This window comes from Cardiocondyla obscurior, linkage group LG12, assembly GCF_019399895.1.
Source record: "Cardiocondyla obscurior isolate alpha-2009 linkage group LG12, Cobs3.1, whole genome shotgun sequence".
Taxonomy (NCBI): Eukaryota; Metazoa; Arthropoda; class Insecta; order Hymenoptera; family Formicidae; genus Cardiocondyla; species Cardiocondyla obscurior.
Window position 1 is genome coordinate 3,971,465 of NC_091875.1, and position 5,856 is coordinate 3,977,320.

Sequence of the window (5,856 nt, forward strand, 5' to 3'; positions counted from 1 at the left end):
CAGTCGACTCGGACAGGACGTCGCGTACTTCTGTTCCGGCTATTCTCTTTTGTCGCCGCGTTTCAGGATGCAGAAACCCGGCAAAAGCTCGATTTGACCGTGGGGTTAACCACATCCTCTCGCGCCGGCGGCCCTTCTTCCTTTCTTCTTCAATTTCCATCGGGTTGCTACCTTCGGGAAGCGAGCCGCGTGGAACCTTAACGGACACTTGCGAAAAAGAGGAGAATAATAAAACTGCGATTTCCTACCGCTTTCAGCTAATAAGCGCATCCGCTCGTCGCTGTAGCCTACAATTATACAAAGTGCACCGATTGCCACTTTGAAGAGAGTCGTTCCCTGTCTGTGACGTGTATATCGCCCCGGAATATTGCTGTAGTTTTCGCAATTACTAAACCATCGTTTGTCTAAATACGGCTGTCGAAGCGAAGATCGAATAAAAAAGAAAACCCCGCGATAAAATGAAATAATTCCCGCTGCATTTCCGCGCGGATTTTTCTCGGCGCGACGAACGACGGCTGGCACTTAAGATCCTCTCGTTGGACGAGTTTATTGCGCGGTTGCACAAACCTGCAATGCAAAATCGATTACGTTTACATCGTAATGTTTAAAGATTGCGTGGCGAAGGTTACCTATTTCAGCGATACGCCGCACGCTTGCCCGCGATACAACGTAACCTTTAACTTTTACGCTAATCACTTAGCGCTTCCCGTAATAAATCTGAAAGGGGAACATTTGTCAAATTGTAATTGGCTTTTGATTTAATTACGACTTAATTTATCACGAGCTCTGCTCACAATAGCGCGGTCCTTGACGCAAAGTGAAAAGAATGTATAAAGGGAGGATAATTTTTGCGGCGCGCACGTATAAATTTGCATTAATCACAGAGCAACAAGTACACCTTATACACGGTTAATTTATGATCTCTTAAAGAAAATAATTGCACACACCCCGGCACGGCCGCGGCGACGAGCTGTGCGCAAGTAGTAAGAACGTTGGTATCGCGGTGGATATCGTGGCTCAACGACGCCGACGCGCGATTGAGATTTTCCGTGAATCCTTCCAGCGCGGGTCTCACGTCGTTGCAAAAAGGAGTAGTCGCGCTAAAAAAAAATACGCCATATATGAAACGCATACGTGCTCCTCGAATATGTACAATAGTATTTACGACACGACAGGCAGCGTCTCGTTCGACCGTGTCGGCCGCTGGGGAAAATCGTTAGTGCCCCGGCGGCGGCGCGGCCGACCGCTAATGGGGCCCAAATTAATTTCACGTAATTGTGGGTACACGGTAGTGTGCGTCCCGTCCGTCCCGGCTACCCGTTTTACCCTAATAGGAATAAAATAAGCCCTTATGCGGGGAGGTGAGAGCGTGTGCACGCGCGCGCGAGCGCGCGCTTCTCCTCCGCAACATAATTGCGCCAACCAACGGCGGAAATAAGCAAACGCGATTAAAGTTCCGTGCACACTGTCACGCTCGCCAGGTTTCGCCTTCGACGACGACGTTATAAGGGTTTTGGCAAATTACACGTCGTCGAACCGCGCCGAAATTTCGACTTAATGGGACACGAGCGGGCAAAAGGACCGCACGTTGCGTAATGACGCATACGTTCTCGTTCTTTCACTAATTTTGTCATCGGGATGTAATTCCGGAAATTAATGCGCGAGTATTTTCTTCCTTTTTTTTTTATTTTTTTCCTTTCGTAACAGATATTTCGTGCGGGAACGCAATGTGTTTTAGGTTGGTACGTTGTAGAAAGTTCTGTGAGATCGCGTAGATATTCCGAGATTTGCACGTAATTCGAAAATAATCCGTAATAATATACGCTCAACAATGTTTTAGCGTATACTCAGTGATATCGAGGCTTTAATTATTTAAAACCCCGAGACCCATTGTCTACATTCACATTATTTCCGATAATTAACTTTAATATTACATTCACAATGTAGTTTAATAATTAAATTTTGAATTTAAATCCGTATATATCTATATTCGGAATTTTATCCAACTCTTCTGATTATGAACTCCACCGTGCGTTTATGCTCGGCGGAAATTGTAAAGCGAGGATAACGATGTAGCAAAACGATACACGAAACTCACCGAGGCCTGGCAGAGATATACGTAATGCCGTAGAAAGTAAAGCTTTAATTGCTTCGAAGTTTCTACTTCGTGGCGCAAAATCATCATCATGTCATTAATGAAATTAGCCGTTATTAAGAAATATTTCGAGTAATGACTGTTTTGAGTTCCGTTATCACTCAAAAACATCAGAAAAAGTGTGTGAAAAGTTACTGATTCGACTAATTAATCATGTTAATTGATGAGTTCAGATGTGAAAGAATGCGAAAGATAAATCCCGCAATAAGTAATGGTATAATATTTGATGTTTTATTTAAAAAAAAAAAAAAAGACTCGGAGTTATTTAATTATTATGCTTCGAAGAGCTCAGAGGAAAAAAAAAGATGAAAATTGCAAAAAATTACTTACCGTTTAAGAGCAATTCGGAATTATTCTCGAACGACGATTATGTCTTTGGCTTAGTTTTCAAGAATACGTTACTTTCACTCGTTCGAATCTAAGCTTCTCGAATAAAACGCGAGTTGCGCAAAATAATTCAACGCAATTTTACCTTAATAGTCGTAAAATGAGTGCATTAACCGCGCGTTTACTTAATCGCGGATGTTACAATATGCATCATCGCGTGAAAATGCCCCGAGAGCTACGGGTTAGCTTGTCTAAACGCTATTCTAGTCGACTTACATTATGCACCAATTTGCAAATCGAACGTTAAACGAAAAGGCTCGGCGCTTTCGTGACAGCAATCTCGGCTCCGACGGTTAAAACGTCTCCTCGAAACATCGGAACGAGCCACCCCGGGTTTCTTGCGTGAACCAATCCAGTTGCCTCTATTACTTCTTTATAAGCACTCGATTCATTCAGTAATCCCTTTATAAATAATTTCTAAATTTCAACGTTGAAAAAAAAAAGAAAAAGAAAAAAAATTATAGAACGATCCTTGCGGTTATTTTTGCTGAAATGGTGATATAAGGAAACGCGATTTGATGCAACCGAGGCTTTGAAAGAAAAACGCAATGCACGTTAAATTCAGTATAATATATTTTCCATATAATATAATAATTCTCGCTATACAGACATTATTTTACAAAGCATGGTTTTCATATTATTCTAAGTACTTTTTGCTGCGTTACTTAACTGCTAAACGCAGGGGTCGATGACGGTCTTCGCGGCGATGCATCTGCGTGTTTCCGCGCGGGTGACCCCCTCGCACGTTGTACAGCCTAATTTTATACATTCATAATACTGGTATGTTCTTATCGAACGCGCCGCGTGCCGTGTCGCCGAAACATCGAAGCGCCCGCGGCTCTTGCCGGCGAAGAGAAACTCGCGCGATGCCTCGATCTCTCGGTGATGCGCCTCGCGTTCCGCTACGTATACTGAAATCCGAAAAATACTTTGAATTATCTCGTACCTCGTATCTTGGCTTACGTTGCACGGGCTCCGTCTGTCTTCGCGTGTTTCCATTCCGCAGAAGCTCGTGTTCAATTACTCCGCCTTCACACGTATTTACAGCTTTCGTATTTTCATCTGCGCGCAGATGCTACATCCGTTATATTATTTACAATGGATGGCCGCAACGAACCTACTCACCGCCGCGAGAATTTCGTAGACAGTACGAAACTGAAAATCTATTTTTTTTTTTCCTCCCTGCAAGATATAAATTTAACGCTTATGTTTTGATCTCTCAAAATTCAGCTTAGTCTCTCGATCGCGCACCGGCATGAACATTGTCATCTAATTACATAGCTTTCCCACCGAGACATACGCAGAATTCTCCACTTGTTAACGCGCAATTCGTTCGTGTCCAGTCTCATTATAATTTTCAGATAATCTCAGCAATTTTCAGCGTAAGATTCGGTATAATTCCGGCCTTAAGAGAATGGAAACGTTTCGCGCAATTGTTTCGCGAGGCAACGTGCAATCATCGTTTGACGCAAGCGTCGCATCGTCATCGTCGTTTATCGTGTGAATCGCGTATCACCGTGCCGTTTAACGACAAGGACTCATACCGACGGGTATGACGAGGACTTTGCGGCGCACGTAATTCATATTTAACTTACGATGTTGTTACGGCGATTAAAGTGTCAATTTTTTTTTTTTTTCCTGGGAAAGAACGCAATATGCGAGTTCGTTCCCGTTGTCGTTCGCAAATTATCGTTCGCCGATGTCGTGCAATTTTCGGGACCGTCACCGTCCCTCTTAGATCTCGTCGATATTAATTAAGCCGGCCAGTTCGTTCTGGCCGAAGAAGAGCGGCGGGTAAAATGCCGGTTTCGCTTCGCAGACACGAGAACGCCGGTTATTTGAATAGTCGAGGCCCCCCCTATTTCTTCGCGTTCGATGCCCCGATGCCGCCCCCCTTCTGCACGGTTCTTTTTTGCCGTTCCCGGCGACCGCGTGTAATTTCGTGTCATTTTAGATTTCTTTCCCCGCGGCCAGGTCCCCTCTAATGTCATATTAATTGTACATTCGCGATTGGCCCGTTTCCTGGCGCGACTGTTACCGCTCTCGACACACGAAACCATCTAATCGAGCCGGGTTCTCTAATCGACATGCCTATTTTTTTTTCTTTTTTTTTTTTGGTATCATTGCTGTGAATAGACGCGTTGATCTCTATTGCGACGAATTGTACGCATGCGATACATTTAATAGCCAAATCTTCGCCGCGGTCATGATTATAGATTATGGATTGGTTTCTTTGTAGATCAGTGAGTTATTTCATTCTCCTCCGACGAGAATTTACAAGTCTATGAAAAATGACTCGGTATTAAAAGAATTAAATATAAATTTTTTGGCACAGTGAACGAGCGATGACGCGATATATTATCTCTTTTGTACAAATCCTTACACCCGCGTTCTACAAGGAAACCATCGTTCGAAAACACGTGCGCGTAGTTACGCCGCGATGAAGATATAATTTAATCGTAAACATTAAAGAGACTACGCGATAAAATTAATCAATATTTATATCCGAATTAAATAATTAATGCAGCGTAATTACCGATAATTGTGACGGAAATAAAACTCTCGCGGAAGAGGGGGGGGGGAGAAGAGGGGTGAATAATTTTGATTTGCAAATTAGAAAAATATTGGAAAACAAGTGCCGTTCGAACGATCCATGCGAAGAGGCGGAAAATTAAATAACGAATGGACAATGAATGAGCAGTAATGAGTCTCCATTTGTCCAAGGGGTAACGTTTCGACGCGAGGTACGGGGTTTTTACTCTCGTCCGTTCTCCGCACGCCGATCGTATCGACGTTGAATATATTGTTTCACCGTAACCCGCCATTCACTGAGCGTTCAAATCACGAAGTTCGGTTAACCGCACGATATTTCCTGCTCGCTCTCATTATCTACAAAATCCCGGATGTCCCGTGCTATGTCACTTCCTGTTCTACCTCACGAAATCGGTCGCCGTGCCGCTCAGTTCGCATCTCGTTTCACCGACTTCGCGTCTAGAGATGCCTCGCGAATTTCACACTCTTCTCACTCCGTGTCTAGACTTCAAGAGAGCCGTGACAGCGCGAAATAATAATCTGCCGGTCGCTCGTATCTCGGTGCGCACAGTATTTTAAACAGTCTCGCTATTAGCTGCATTCGCTTTTTCATTCGCATCCCGTGGTAGCTACGTGGGTCGATGCAAGTTCTTGAACATATATACAAGGGTTTTTTTTTCTTTTTTTTTCTTTTTTTCTTTTTTTTATTTTTTTTTTATTTTTTGTGGAAGTGTATAAATATCGATTAATATCTTCCATCGAATTCCTCCTGCGAAAATCGA